At 42.7% G+C, this 17,024-nt stretch overlaps 1 protein-coding gene across 1 annotated transcript in view; it reads left to right on the top strand.

Moving 5' to 3' along the window:
- ITGA4 (integrin subunit alpha 4) overlaps positions 1-17,024 on the top strand; it is a 247,713-nt gene that overhangs the window by 50,259 nt on the left and 180,430 nt on the right. The window lies entirely within an intron of this gene.

Genomic DNA, 17,024 nt, shown 5'->3' with positions numbered 1-17,024 from the left:
GCTAAAAAGTCCCATTCTCTGTTTCTCGTCTTTTGGTTGTTATATGTCTCACTTGCCAAAAAACAAAATTCTGCCTAGCTTGTTTTCAATCTCAAAAACGTTATTTCCAGAGTGTACAGGAAAATTGAATTAGAGTCATTAAAGTGGATGTAAACCCAAATTTTTTTTTATGTCATAATATAGAATATAAGATTTCCTATCGTTTGAGCCCAGTCTTGCCACAAAGAGTTAATCCATCTCTGAGCAATCCTCTTTTATTGTTCAGTGAGATAAAACTTGACAAACAGAGAAAAACTTTGTCAAATCCTCCCCCTTGCTGTGAGTGACAGGTGATTTACATATCTCGTGCACTAGCCTAAGACACATGCATTACTTTTTAATTCCCTCCCACTCCTTTCTTCTGCTGCTCTGCCAGGATTGGCTGTTCCACACCTCAGCATGATTTGGCATGCTGAAGTCATGTGGTTACTTTCCTGTCTTTTCACTGGATGTTAGAGATCATAGCAGAAGTTCAGTGTAAGAAATACACAGGAGAAAAATGAATATTGACAAGGGGAGTGTAGAGGTGGGCGGGGAGTCTACTGACATCACGACTCCACCCACCGAGCTCCAGACAACAGACCCACCCACAGAATATGCAGTTTTTCGGGTCTAATAACAGACAGAGGGGAGACATTTGACAGGTAAAGATACATGCAGGAGGCATGTATATCCTTATAGATAACCCCTATGGCAGTAGTTTAGAAAGGATGACATTGGGTTTACATCCACTTTAAGTCATTAGTATCACTGGATAGCTCGATACACTGTTGTCAGATGTGGATCTGTTCAGTTTCTATACATATTATTTGTTGCAGGATTTTTTCAATCTACAGTAGACATCACTGACATTCTTGTTGGATCTGACTTCCCTTTTCTGGACTGCAGTTAAAGCAATACAGCTTTGTCAAGTCTGTGATTGGATAGTGAAGAAGCAGCAACACACTGCAGTCATCCTTGTCCTCTGCTTCCTTAACCACAAGCTCACTGTGCACTGCACAGTGTAGTAAAGCTTGGTTGTCTTGGGGTGCAGCCAACATTTAAAGCGTATCTAGGACATTAGATGTGATATCTGTATTTGTTTCCTATGTTTCACTTACTTGTAACACAGGGTTCCCTAAATGGCGGAACAAGATCCGGACCCGGACTGTGTCACAGTGCTGTCTGGACCACGGCCATGACACCTATTGGGGCATGGTTATGTAAAGGAGGAGAGGAGGGGGCTATGGCTGCAAGGGGCACTGTGATGTGTAAAGGGGACACTTTGTAAAGGGGGCACTGTGATGTGTAAAGGGGACACTTTGTAAAGGGGGCACTGTGATGTGTAAAGGGGACACTTTGTAAAGGGGGCACTGTGATGTGTAGCGGGGCATTGTTGTGATGGGGGGGGACAGAAGACAACGATATACTGGGGGGACTGTGATAAAAAAAGGGCTTCAAAGTTTTATAATGCAAACTTGAGATTTTGACTTCTGCCAGAAGAAAATTTTATTGCCCCATGAATTTTAATTCAAGACCCTCGCTGTAACACAACCCCTGTCTTTGGGTGACCACACTCACTGTACTTCATTTACGGAGGAACATTGGTGTCACCCTAGTTCAGAAATTGTGTTAGGATTACAGAACACCCCCTCATCATTTCTATAACATAGAAAGGAGGTGTTCTGTAGTTTACGAAGGAGAGCTGAACAGGGCTGACAACACTGCTTGAGATAATGCTACAAAGGGAACTTATCAGCTCATTGGAATTCTGGCAGAAGCAACTGGTTTATTTTAGTAAAAATATCGAACAAAATACTTTTATTTCATGCATCAGAAAAAAGGGAGAAAATAAACAAACTGTTGGGGTTTACATTTACTTTAATGATGTTTTTAATGAAAACACGACTTGGTTAAAGGGGGGTATTTTATAGTATGTCTGCCTACATTTTGCTTTGCATTCTTATGTAAGCTGCGTGAATCATTCATGACACGTACCATGAAACCACCATATTACATGAACTTTTATTTGACTATTTCGTGGCAGCTGACTCATTTCAGAAATGTTTGATTTGCTCTCTGCATGAACTCCATAAATGATTGGTGGAGATGTGCTAGATTAGGCAAGTCACATGTCCCTTTGTAACTACACTAATTCTTGTCATGTTAGTCCATAATGAAATAATTACCGATGTCTTCAAACATGGATAATGGAATAGAGCAAATCATGGAACATGTTCTTAAAACATGGCGAAACGGATATTTCTAAAAGAAAACAGCAGTTTGTATTCCTCACATAATAAAACTGTCTCTGCAAAGAGTAAAGGTCGAAGTATGGCAAGCCATTGGTGTCAGTTAAGCCAAGATAAGATGGTTGCTGTTGATACTGCACTTTTTTGTTTTTTTCACATTGCCATAGGCTACATGCATGAGGACGTTTGTATGAATAAAATATTCCTTTTATTAAAAAGCATGACATTTTAACATGCCCTGGAAACCAGGGGAAGGGGGTGGTGAGGTAGAGGGTGTACAGCCAGCCAGAAAAGTGAATAGATGTACACCCCTTTACTGTAATGATGTGTTTTCCCAAATACTGAACTTTGACGTTCAGGTAAATACATCGTATGTGCATGCATGGGTAAACACTGATACACAGAAGAATCAACATTTACATAAGTACAGGAGCATACAGTCACTCACTTCTATGGTCAGCCGTAAGGCCAACCTGTGGCTCCCCTGGTGCAAGAAAATTCAGCATTTTTTAAGCTAGGCTTATTTTATCCCTAAAAATATCCGTGTACACGAGCCTTTATTGAATAAGCTGGTAAGACTAGATAAAAGGAACCAGTGTGTGTATGTATATCTAAGCCCACCCTGAATTGATTGTTGGAATGGGTGAAGTTTTGCTTGATGCTGTCAGAATCCATGAAATCAGGTCAAGACAGAAGTACAGTTAACCATTTGGTTACAGGGCACTTAAACCCCCCTCCTATCCAGACCAATTTTCAGCTTTCAGCGCTGACGCACTTTGAATGACAATTGTGCGGTCATACAACACTATACCCAAATGAAATTTTTATCATTTTTTCCCCACAAATTTCTTTTGGTGGTATTTGATCACCTCTGCGGTTTTTATTTTTTGTTAAATTTTAAATTTTAAAAACCCGAATTTAAAATTTAATTTAAAAATTTTTTTCTTATATTTTGTTATAAAATTTTGAAAAGGGTAATTTTTCTCCTTCATTAATGTACGCTGATGAGGCGGCACTGATGGGCACTGATAGGTGGCAGTGATGGGCACTGATGGGTGGCAGTGATGGGCACTGATTGGTGGCAGTAATGGGCACTGATCTGGTACATTGATAGGCAACACTGCTAGGTGGCACTGATTGGCACCACTGGTGGGCATTGATAGGTGGCACTTGTAGGCATTGATAGGTGGCACTCATGGGCATTGATACGTGGCACTGGTGGGCACTGTGGGCACTGTCAGGTGGCACTGGCAGGGGGTACTGGTGGCACAATTGAGGCATTATTGCCTCCTCCTCTTTGGGACAGATGTCCCTTGCTAATGAGCCAGTGATCGGCTTTTTTTTCTCCTCGCACTGTCAGCGCAAGGAGAAAAAAAAAACGATCACAGAGCTTTTGTTTTGATCATGTGATCAGCTGTCATTGGCTGACAGCTGATCACATGGTAAGGGGCCGGGACCGGCCCCTTACTTGGATCGGTGATCACCCGAGTCTCAGTGACTCGGTGATCACAGCGCGCGCGGGGCGCGTGCACAGGGGAGACCGTCATATGACGGCCTCCCGGGAATTTAGGTCCGCGCTGTAGCCATCATTCGGCTATAGCGCGGATATCAAGTGGTTGAATCACACTTGTTTAATAATAAAAATAAAAAGAACAAACGTGGTCAAAACATGGCCAAAGTTCAATAACCGGAACGGATAGTCGGCCAAGCCAGGAGTCAGGGATCAATGTCGTGGAACAGCAAGCAAGATCTGGAGCCAGAAGAGATGTCAGCAAAGCAAGTCTTGAACAGGATAACAGGAGATAGTTTCTGTGATGTTGACCAAGGCGAAGGCAGAGCTCCTCTGGACTGGAATTGCATAAGTAGGCAGGACTGATGGGCAGAGTAACTGTGGAGAGATAGGAGCTGGCAATTAGCTGACAGCTGAGCAGCCAGCCCAGAGAAGGAAGGGCTGAGCCCAGCCCTGACAGATGCATAGACCAAGGAATGATTTTCATGTCTCTCCTTGTTGTTTTAAAACAAGTGCTAAATTAGTTTGGTTATGGCTTTATCTTGTTTGCGGTAGAAGCAATTTGTGACCACATTCTGTCTAGTAGTAGTATTAATGTCAAACTGTGATCATAGGAATATGGGAGCTTCCATTAAAGTTGGCGGTTGCAGGGCTGTCACCTGAGTCATTGATTTGGAACAAACATGCAAACCCAGAACTAATAGATGCAACAACCTGCATTTAAAAAAAAATTAATAGAATGAAATATATTGTAAAATGTATATATCACTCTATCACTTTTTATCAAGCTGTTGCTATTCCTACCTTATAAAAGTGTATATAGTGTTATAGTGTGTGTTCCAATATAGCAGTGCTAATTACATATACCAATATTACATAAATACTAGTATAATCCTCAATACCATAGATCTATATACAACAATTTGTGTTCAGATGAACTCTTTAACCACTTAAGGACCGGAAGATTTGCCCCCTTAATGACCAGGCCATATTTTGCATTACGGCACTGCGTCGTTTTAACTGACAATTGCATGAAAATCCTGTACCCAAATAAAATTTACGTCCTTTTCTCCCCACAAATAGAGCTTTCTTTTGGTGGTATTTGATCACCTCTGTAATTTTTATGTTTTGCGCTATAAATCCCCCCCCCCCCAAAAAATGTAAAACACATTTCTTCCTTAGTTTAGGCAAATATGTATTATTCTACATATTTTTGGTAAAAAAATCGCAATAAGCGTATATTGATTGGTTTGCGCAACAGTAATAGCGTCTACAAAATAGGGGATTGATTTATGGCATTTTTATTATTATTTTTTCTTTATTAGTAATGGCGGCGATCTGAGATTTTTAGTGGGACTGCAACATTGTGACAGACACTTTTGACACTTTTTTGGGACCATTGACACTTATACAGCGATCAGAGCTAAAAATAGCCACTGATTACTGTATAAATGTTACTGGCAGGGAAGGGGTTAACATAAGGAAGGCGATCAAGAGGTTAAATGTGTGTCCTAGGCAGTGTTTCTAACTGTGGGTGGATGGAACTGCCTGGAGGAGGAGACCGATCGCTGTTCCTAAGCAGTAGGATCAACAGATCAGTCTCTTCTCCCCTGACAGAACGGAGACCTGTCTATGTACATTGACTGACCTCTGTTCTGTCTCTCTCAGTAGCGATTGCGTGTGCCCCCAATTTTGGCACCCCAAGACGAATCGTCCATCGGCCTCGGGTGCAGGCAGTGGCATTGCAAGTAATGGAAACTGGCAGTGAAGCCTTCAGGCTCCACAGCCAGTTTCTTCCTACACGTGCGTGAGTTGCACTGTGCTTTTTGAATGGCCCAGCGGTCTTCTGGGACACACACAGATCCCAGAAGGCAGCGGGTAAAGGAGGAGGGGGCAGACATGACCAGGAAGTGGGAGCGGGTACCTGTCAAAAGCAGGTACCCACTCTCCCATCCCCCCAAAAAGTGCTAAAATGTGGCAGTGGAGAGGGGGAGGGTGCGAAGAAAGTGAAGCTTCCCCTTTTGGGTGGAGCTCCACTTTAATATGCTTCTTTAACTTTAGTCAATACTAAGAAATTATATTGTGTCAGCTCACTTTCTGCAAGGCATAAATATAGTCAAATATACAATTCATTTTTAGCCATTGGTTGTTTTTTTGGCTTTTTCCCCCCCCAAAGAATCATGTTGACAGCTAATCAGAACAGATCAAATTCTTTAGAAAATATTCAGGCCGCCATTGCTGACATCTTCCTGAAATGTTAGTTGCCTGGCTATGTGTGGCTTTAGTCACTGACCTAGGACAAGCACACAGCAAATGAAGACCGACTGAAGATTCAGGTCTATGGATCATCAAGCATATTCAGAAATGGGGATCAGAAATAGCCGCTACAGTTCAGCTACAATGATTCTTCAATACTGGTTTCATTTAGGAATGTTGATCTTGTTGAATATATGTTAAATAAATCATAAAATGTTAAAAGCAGATTTCAGCAGTAAGAAACTGTTTTTCTGTCTCTACTCAGAATTTTGTTCAGCTGACTCCTTCAAGAATGACTGTAAGCCGAGGCCACAAACGAAAACCCCAAGCCACCAGCTCACCGCTATTAATGTCTCTATGGCAACAAATAGTCGTGTTTTCAAAAAAGTTGGGCACCTACATTTCTAACTGAAACTGGCTCAGAAATGTGCACTGAACATGGAAATACTGCACTAACCAAAAGCAGAAATTGTAGGAATATTTAAAGAGCTTTATTTTAGGATCGTAAAATGTTGAAATGGAATTCTGAGGTTGGCAGTTCCTGGAAGCTTTTAAAGGGATTACCTTAGTTTGTAGACTGAGGGGGTCTACAAAAAAATTTGCTTTGCGAATGTTTCACCAATCTTGCAAAAGTAACGAATAATAACCGTAATGTTTGTAATATGTTTGTAATATGTTTGTAATATGTGTGTAATGAAATCTTTTATTTGTTGCCTCTCTCCAGATAAATGTAACATTCACTAACATTTGATCCTGAGAGAAATTAGCCATAAGCCAGGAACATTCAATCGTAAGAGTTAACGAACATTCCACCAATAGAGTAAATAGCCTAACACTATAGGACAAGAACATTTGACCAGGAGGGAAAATAATATGAGGGAGAGAGACAGTGAAGTGAAAAATGTAGCCGTGATATTATGGCTCCTGGTTGTTAGGGGGCTGGCACCCTCCGAAGCGTCCTAACAGCCAAGCTTGCGCTACACATTCAGCTGAATGTGAAAAGGGATAGTGTTAAAGAAAAATGGTTCCCACAACACAGAAAATTCATACCAGGCTGTTGAAGCCTGGAAAGATTTTAATGGGGACTCCACAAATAAAAGAAAAATAAGTTTAGGGACCCCCCAAATTCCAGAGAGAATATAAGGAACAACCCCACACAAAAAGACAAGTAAAAAAGAAAAAGAAAAAGCAATATCAATACCAGACCCTTAGCTGAGCATGCAGCCTGGCTGACCAGAAAAAAGGGGGGTGGGGGGGCAGTGCACGAACCTCCCTCCTGAAAGATACCATGCCACTTGTACTCATCATGGGAGAACAGGGTAGACCCCTCTGGCAATGCACCTTGTGCCCATGTTGATGAGGACATGGGCCTCCTCCCCACAACCTTGGCCCAGTGGTTGTGGAGTCTAGGGGTTGGGGGGCTCATTGGAATCTGGAAGCCCCCTTTAAAAATAAGGGGGCCCCCATGTACTCAATTCCTCTTACCTGAATCAGTAAGGGGTACAACTACTTATTCACAAAAAAAAATTCAATAGTAAATACACACACACGCACACAGATTTTGTCAATTTTTTCACTTGAAAAAATATATATACAATATATATACAATATATCCTCAAAGACAAACAGTGCTACTTTGAGAGGGTTTGGAATCCCTGGATTGCATTTCTTAAAAAGGTTTTAATTACTTTTTGTAATTACTTCTGTGCTTCTTTCTTTAAACAAGGGATTTGCGAGACACAGGGTTTCTTTCCTCTGTTTTCCTTTCCTCTTTCTCTTTGGTTTTCTGTCATTGTTTTTTCTCTAAGATCTTATCCCTCTGGTTCCAGTTATGCCTATCAGGTGATAGAATCTAAAGCCTAGTACAAACAAATAGTTTTTTTTTTTACCAAATTACCCCCCCCCCAACTAGCCCCCTTCATCGGAAGGCCAGTCAGCTGCTGGTTTTCCAGCATGCTCGTCTGAAGTTCGGCTGCCTTCTGTTGAACCGGCTACCATACACAGGGGTCTAATGTCATCTGGTTTTTATTGAGTGGCTTAATTCAGCTGATCTATTGAAATATAAAGGGTCTGACTGATGTTATAATGTCTCAGATCGCTGTTTTTGTTTGCAGGCATCATTATTTCTCTATCTGTACTAAATATAAAACTCAATAAAAACACTAAAAGTAAAAAATAAAAAAGAATATGAAAATTGTCTAATGATATAAATCCACCATCAATCACATTGACCAGCAATGCAGATCCACATCGATACCCATCGGTCAGCGAAAGAAAAAACCTGCTACCCGCCGACACATCCAAGCCCATTGCTTAACTCCCACTGAATAACATCTCTTGGTATCTGCAGCTGCAATGTGAGCAAAGGGTCAAGGTCTCCTAGACACCATTTACCATATATATATACAGTACATGACCATATTTGGTCAATGGTGTCACATTGACCTCAGCAATGCCATTAACCACTCCTTTGCACTGGTTGTGTGGCTGCCCCCTCACGTATGTCCTCAGGTACAATGGGGGTTTGGTGGTAACTGCTTGTCCTGCATTATACGTGATGATGTCAAGGACCCACTCAAATTCCAGGGCTTGAGCGGCAGTGAAGAACAGCGTCAGGAATAAGAGAACTACACCCATCTAGACTAAACGAGCATTAAATCATGGTGAGGTGGGATACCCACTTTAAATTTATTTTATACCTGGCCAGAGTTCAGCTTCAGCTTTTCTTCAGCTATGTGTCTCTTGAAGGCCAGCTATGAAGGCCAGCTATGAGATGAAGTGGCCTTCAGCTTTGTTTGCCCTTTGGAGACGGCAGTGGTGAAATCACTTTTGTCAGAAAATGATGTTGGCTGCCACCACTGACATCCTTTTCTAAAAATGCTTGTTACCTGGCTATCTTTCAATGCTTTTGCTTCAATACTAATGCAGAACACGTGTAGAAATAAGGAATTCTAGCTTTATTCTTCTTTAGTTTTCTTTGCTGCAGTTCCTATATAAAAAAGAATATCAATGGCAGTGTAAAGCATTTTACATGTTTGCTGTCAGCCATCTAAGAATAGATTTTTACATTTTCACTCTGTGCTCTGATATTTTGCTACCACTGGAAAGAAAAGAAATAGTCGTAATCTGTGATATCTATTCTTCCGTTTGCAGATTGCTAAATGTTTCTCTATTTTTAAGATTTAAATCTGTTATTAGGAAACACTCATAACCGATATTTATAGTCATGCATGCTGTACTGTGAAAGTAGGGTTAGGTCCTAGTCTACCAGACAGATGATTGAATTCCTTTTTGCAAGTCATTATTCTTTAGGGCCCAACTTTGGACACAACAAAAAATAATTACCCTGGCAGTGGGTAGTGCCTGAACTGCAAGCATTAGAGGGCACAGGAAGAGGCTGCTTTACTTACCTGACCCCTCACTCTGGCCAGCTCTGACACTTTCCGTTTTCCTCCAAAGCTCTGGGCTGTGGGTGGTCTCTTGACGTCATTACATTAAATGCAGGGTCATAAACCTGCATGCGCAGTGGGTAGCTGGCTGTTTGACATCTGGAAGTCACAGCTGGCTCCCACATCTACAGTTCCGAAGATCCAAAGCCCTTAGGAGAATTAGCTATGGGGAAGACATTGTCGGACTCCATGGGCTGTCAGTACATGTTCAGTAAAAGTCAGCAGCTACAGTATTGTGCAGAAAACAGATGGATTTCCTCATTAAAGTGGTTGTAACCCTAAAAAAAAAAAAAACTGTGATCCTGTCTATGCTGGATACTATGCTGGATATACAGCATAGTACTTGTACGGCATCATTTGTCCCCCTCTATGCTGTAAAATACCTGGTTGATTCTGCCTGTTCCTGTGCCCCCTGCCCCCATTAGTGTGCTGACCATGGTAATCATGGCTGCTGATCCATGATACTGTGGTCAATTTACGTGCCTCCGTCAGCCCTCAGTCTCTCCCTCTCCCCCTCCCTGCCTGTCAGCTCAGGAGTCTCTGTGTGAGCCATCGCCTCCTCGCCCCTCCCCTCCTGCCACTATGGCTCTAAAATCACTAATCCTATATCCTGGAAGCCGCTGTGTTACAGAAAGATATACTGTGCAGTATCTGCCGTGAAATACCTTATTTCCAAGCATTGTTGTGTGCTCACGTGACCTCCTGCCACTCTCCTCCCGGCTGACATCAGTGTGGAATCTCAGCCCCTCCCACTGTAGTCCTCAGGTTGGTAAAGGAGAGCGCCGGGAGGTCCTGTGAGCACACAGTGGTGCGGTGAAATAAGGTATTTCGCTGCATAATTTAAAAATAACACATATACTGCACAGGATATCTTTCTGTAACAGAGGAAATTCCAGGATTTGTGATTAGTGACTTTACAACCACTTTAAGGCCTTTGAAACACTGCCAATACAGGTGTATTGTGGAATCCCACAAAAAGAGACCAGAATATGAAATGTTTGGGTTTATCCCCTTGTCTCAGATATTCTGAGCATTCTGCTGTAAATTAAGGGCATACTTTTTGTAATCATGTAGTATCGAAACTACTCACAACTTCACTTTTAAAATGTACTATAGCCCTAACAGCTACCTTATAGCCTATTATGGGAAGGAACCATACAAAACAAAAGTATGACAGAGTTGCACTACATAGGTATACAATTAAAAGATAAATATATACAGTATATAAGGCAGCACAGTGACTAAGTGGTTAGCACTTTTGCCTAGCAGCACTAGGGTCATCAGTTCAAATTCAAATTTCAAACTCCAACTATGGCACTACCTGCCTGGAGTGGCATGTTCTCCCTGTGCCTGCATGAGTTTCCTCCAGGCACTCCAGTTTTAATTTTTTATTACTTTTAATTTTTAAAGCGGCGTTCCACACAAAAATGGAACTTCCGCTTTTCTGGTTCCTCCCCCCCCTCCGGTGTCACATTTGGCATCTTTCAGGGGGGAGGGGAGGAGCAGATACCTGTCTAATACAGGTAATTTACTCCCACTTCTGGGCATAGATACCCGAGCCACCCGCGGGTATCTACGCCACTTCCCGCCCCCCCCCCCCCCCCCCCTGCGCTGTATTTTGGGAGACACACAGGTCCCAGAAAACAGCAGGGATAGCGCAGCGCGAGTCGTGCATGCGCAGTAGGGAACCAGAAAGTGAAGCCACAAGGCTTCACTTCCTGATTCCCTTACCGAGGATGGCAGCAGCACCTGACAGCCGAGGGATAGATCGGCTTCAGCTGCCGACAGTGCGGGCGCCCTGGACAGGTAAGTGTCCATATTTTAAAAGTCAGCAGCTGCTGACTTAAAAAAAACAAAAAAACGGCGGAACTCCGCTTTAAAGGGGCGGGCGGAATTCCGCTTTAAGGACCTCAGATTGTAAGCTCCTTGAGGGTAGGGACTGATGTGAATGTACAATATATATATATATGTAAGGCACTATGTAAATTGATGGCACTATATAAATACCTGTAATACTGTAAATAATTTGTATATACTGGAAATTGCCACTCTAGTTTGAAATGTATGATTATTGATCACAAACATGAGAAAAGAGGTTTTCAGAATTAGTTATTTGGGTTCACTGCACCTGTGGGCACTGAATAATGATCACAACTTGTGCCTTTTCTTTTGAGTAATATTGTCTACTGTAAGAAAGGATCCTCAGTGGTGACAATTTGTGTTTATACTGCTGAGGTTTTTGCTCATACTGCTTAGTTACATTGTAAGGTTTAGGTGTGGATTATTTGGTTTCTTATAGACCTTGTATCGCACCTCTTCTTGTTCAGTTCTATATGAATCAACTTTATTCACATGGTTATCAGCCTGAGAAAGGGCAGGGATGGGCACACTGTGTGCACATATATATATGTGTGTGTGTGTGTGTGTGCGTGTGTGTGTGTGTGTGTGTGTGTATATATATATATATATATATATATATATATTTTGCACAATACTGTATCTATCTATCTATCTATCTATCTATCTATCTATCTATCTATCTATCTATCTATCTATCTATCTATCTATGGAAACAAAGCTAAGTGACTCAACTATGCATGAAAACATAGGACCTGGGGTGCAGAAGAATGACAGCAGGTGTTCTGGACTGATAAGTCAAAATTTGAAATAATTGACTAGCGGGGGGCAGTTTGTTCGCACAAGCGCTGGAGAGCTGTAAAACAATGATCGTCTGCAGGCAACAGTGAAGAATGGTGGAGGTTCCTTGCAAGCTTGGGACATCATTTCTGCAAATGGAGTTAAATATTTGGTCAGAATCAATGGTGTCCTCAATGAGACATACAGCCGAATGCTTACCCATCATGCCATGCCATCGGGGAGGCATGTGGTTGCCCTCAAATTTATTCTGTAGCAAGACAATGACCCCAAAGATACAGCCAGTGTCATTAAGAACTGTCTTTAGTGTAAAGAAGAACAAGGATTCCTGGCAGTGATTGTTTGGCCCTCATATAGTCCTGATCTCAACATTATTGCGTCTGTCTGGGATTACATGAAGAGACAATATATTTACAATATCTATCTATCTATCTATCTATCTATCTATCTATCTATCTATCTATCTATCTATCTATCTATCTATCTATCTAGAACAGGCTGAGGTGGTATTGACAGCAGTAAACAATGCATGAGACAAGGACATCCAGGGGTCCAAACAGGTTTATCCTGTATGTTGTACTTTTATTCAACAGGATATTTAAACGCGGCGGGGGGGGGGGGTGTGGGGGGGGGGATTTGTGCAGCAAGCCCAGAAAACAAACAAAACATTTGGGCTCTTTCACACAGGCGAACTCCGCTTTGCTCAGCGGGGGATCGATCCGCTAATCCCTGCTGAACAGGCAGGTGACAGGTCCGCTCACTGTGCTGAGACAGACCTATCAGAGCCCTCCTCTATGGAGAGATCGGATGAAAAAGGACAGCCTGTCAGTTTTCATCCGACCCCATCCGATCCGCCAGACGGATGGAAAATAGGTTCTCCATCCATCTGGATTTCACGGACAGGATCGGATAGGATAGCAGCGGGTGTCAGCGGACATATCACCGCTGACATCCGCCACTCCATAGGGCTGAATAGAGTGTACGTGTGAAAGGGACCTTGCTTGTCTGGGCCACTAACAAACCTATGTCCCAAATAGCAAACAGGCAGCTATTTTATCTTTTTCGTGTTTTGTCAGCAGTCAGTCTTTTTACCCAACAGCAGGCCCCCACAACAGACAGAGTGAGAGAGAGAGCCCTGTGTACAGCTGAGACTAATAATGAGGTCTGGCTACCAGGTAAGACCTAAGGCCCCTTTCACACTGGGGCGGTGGGGGCGTCGGCGGTAAAACAGCACTATTTTTAGCGCTGCTTTACCGTCGTTTTTGCAGTGGTATTCGGCCGCTAGCGGTGCGGTTTTAACCCCCGCTGGCGGGCGAAAAAGGGTTAAAACCGCTCGCATAGCGCGGCTATGGCCGCGGTATTGCCGCGGTATAGCCGCACTACCTCCTTGATTTCAATGGGCAGGATCGGTTTAGGAGCGGTGAATACACCGCTCCTTCACCGCTCCAAAGATGTGGTTTGCAGAAGTTATTTTTTTCTCCTGCCAGCGCACTCGGGCTTTCACACTGAACAAACAGTAGCGGCAGTTTTAGATCGGTTTGCAGGCGCTATTTTTAGCGCAATAACGTCTGCAAACCGCCCCAGTGTGAAAGGGCTCTAATAGTGGAAGCTTTTTTCCACCCAAAGCTTTACAAAGCCCCTGGGCTCTGGGACCAGGTCAGGATTTTTTAGGATTTTTAGAAAACAAAAATTTGATTTCCTCATTTCGGACACTAAACCCTGGAGCCTCTCACCACGTAAGGCTTTACAAAGCCTCTGGGCTCCAAGACATGAACAAAACTTATTAGGATTTAAAAAAAAAACCTAACGTTTGATTTCTCCATATCAGACACAAACCCTTTAGCTAGTGCCTCATCATATGTAGGTGACAATATACACTGCCCAGAACCCTGCCAGTGGCTCACAATTTAAAAAAAAAGGAAACGATTGTCGAATCCCTGAGGTGTTTGTCTTCTTTAGTAAAGTAAAGCCATTCTGAAATCTATTAGCAATAAACCCTTCATGAAGAATTCCTGTTTCTATTACACAGGGCTCCATTTCCGCTGCTCTGCAAGGAATGAATTTATAGAATGAAATAAACCATTATAATCAGTTCCTCCATGTCATTTGTGGGATTCCATAAATGAAAATTCATCTTAAGTGTAGCCAAATATGATTTGTGGTCCCTTTCAAGTCTGTTTGTAATTGCAGTGGAGCATGTGGAATAAATGGGCCATAAATTGAACCGCTGAGCAGTGTTTTTACTTTTGCACATTTTGGATGTGAAGTGCTATCGGCTGCTTTTGATTGTCTTGATATTGTATTATTTTGCATTGTAATATTAAAAACCCGCTCATTCACAAATCAACAAGTTAAAAAAGTGTTTCTAAGTGGTCATCTGAGGTTCACTAAGAGATGGTAAGGAAGGGAGTATTTTGTACCTTACAAATGGGGGTTATACTGGAGGATAAAAAAAATTGTAATGTCGCACATTACAGTGTTACATAAGTAAACTAAATGTAATTTTACAATTAAACCTAACCCCAATAAGAAATATTGCCAAATTATCAGAGCAAGAACCAAAAAGCAGTGTTGTTTCACTAGAACAACTATGGCCAATCATGTACAAACCATGGTATTAGAAACAGAGGGAAGGTGGAGGAGAACAACAACCCTAAGGAAGGGAGAGATGGAGGACAGCAACAACACTATGGAGAAGTAAGGTGGAGGATAGGAGCATGGGCGTCTGCAGAACTTTTTTCGGGGGGGGGGGACATAATTTTATGGACACCCACGCTCTCAATGTTTACTATTTGCCACATATGTGGAAACAGAACCAGTGAGAGATGGAGGTAGGAGTGGAACTAAGGAGACAGTAAGGAGTTTAGTAATGGAGGCAGCTACAAGAAAGTGGAGAAAACAGGAGTATAGAGAGAGAAGGTAGTACAGATAGAAGGCAGCAGAAGAGGCAGAGCAAGAAAGTGAAAGACAGAGGCAGAAGTAGTGAGAAGGGATGGGAGCAGGAGTAGAGAGAAAGAGGGAAGGCATAAAAGATTGAGAGGAAGGTAGTAGTACTGAGAGAGAGGGAGGTAGAGGAAAGCATATTACTTATCACTCCATGCCATGCCTGCAGAAGTGACACCTCCCCCACCTACACCTGCATGCTCCCCTTCAATCATCCTTCCTTTCACCACCTACGGAGTCCTGGCTGCTACTAACTGCTGTTACCTGTGGTTCCTCGCTGTTCTTGTTGCCTAGGCACAGGTAGCATTAGCATATCACTAGGCGGCCTGCAGTTTAGTGGGCGGTGGCAGCGTTGGCCCGGATCTTCATAGTGGCAGACTGCCAGCATATCTCTCGGCGGCTTGCACTTGAGTGGACGGACCCATCTACACAACACGATGAGACACACCTACACTACACAGGCAGCCAATCACTGAAGAGGAAGGCGGAAAGGCTGAGCTGTGGAGCAGAGGACACTGGACAGTGTCAGGACAGAGCAGAGAGCTCAGAGCAGCCAGCAGAGAAACAGACATAGGAAAAAAAGTCTGCGGCGGTCGCAATTGCGGCCACGGTGGACATTTCAACACAACACACAGTCTGCAAGCCAACACCTGGTGATTCCAGGGGGGGCAATTGCCCCGCCTTGCCCCTATTTGCGTAGAGGGGGGGCAGAGGAAAAGAGCAACACTGTGTGGAGAGGGGAGGTGGAAAAGAGGAGTGTCAATTTGGATGAGGCAGGTGGAGGAGAGGAGTGACAGTGCAGAGAGGGGAAGAGAGTTCCATCAGCATGGTAGAGGGGCGGTGGAGTAGCACCACCATGGTAGAGTTGAGAAGGAAATAATAACCACCACTATGGGAGGAGGAGAAGAGGAATTGTACTATGGAGACAAATTGAGAAGAATAGCATTATGTAAAGTGGAGGCAGAAGAGCTAACTGAGGCTATGAATAAGGAAATCAAAGAAGCTGAGTGGTGCTATTGAAGGTAGAGGAGATTAGCAGCATTATGGGGAGGGGAGGAGGAAAAATCTTTACATTATTATAGATTACCAAATTTCTATAACCTTTTTCTGCAGTTAACATCGGTGTGGTCCTCAGTAGACATAATACATTCCATTCAACACATATATGCTGCGGCAGGATGGGTTGGCTTTCAAGCCCAACTGTTGCACTTCTGAGTCAATGAGGCTCTGTGCTGAGACCATGCCCCCAGGACACTGACCAAATGGTCACCAACAGCTCTTAGTCTCTGTATGTGATCAGGAGCTAGTGTGACATGCTCCAGATCATGTGACTGCTGTGACTCCCAAATCATGTGATCGTGAAACCACCACCGCCTCCTGGCATTAACACCATCTTAAAGGCAACAAGGGATTAAAGTATTTGTAAACCCAATCGCTAAAATCTCCTATAAACTTTAACATGTTATAAAAATTCCAAAAGTCTTTTTGAAACGTGTTGTCAGGGAACTATTGCAAAGAGTTTGCAGGAGATCTAATTTAAAAAAAGAAAGCAATTGTTTGATACGTGTTATTTACATTATTACACGTACTTTAAGCAAGACTTTTTCCTAACACAACTCCTAGATAAATAAGTAGGATGGACCCTTTTCTGGTGAGCAGCATACAGAATAAATCCCTTGTGATTGATGCCCAAAAGAGAGCTCAGGTATATTGGTAGCGTCAGACAGGAAGTGCTTGTGAAGATTTCCCATTTAGTTTTAATGGTTTCCTGTTTGATACAACCACTGTACCAGAGGGAGGTGAAGCTATGACAAACGTCTCTGTTTATGTATCATCTTTGTAAAATACACAATGGAGTCTATTTATTAACTTTTTCACCCAAAATTTACACAGTGAAAATGTGAATCTTGGATGCAACATTAATAATGTGCATCTTGCTTA

Source organism: Aquarana catesbeiana, linkage group LG06, assembly GCF_042186555.1.
Source record: "Aquarana catesbeiana isolate 2022-GZ linkage group LG06, ASM4218655v1, whole genome shotgun sequence".
NCBI classification, from domain to species: Eukaryota; Metazoa; Chordata; class Amphibia; order Anura; family Ranidae; genus Aquarana; species Aquarana catesbeiana.
This window is presented reverse-complemented; position numbering and strand designations above follow the sequence as displayed.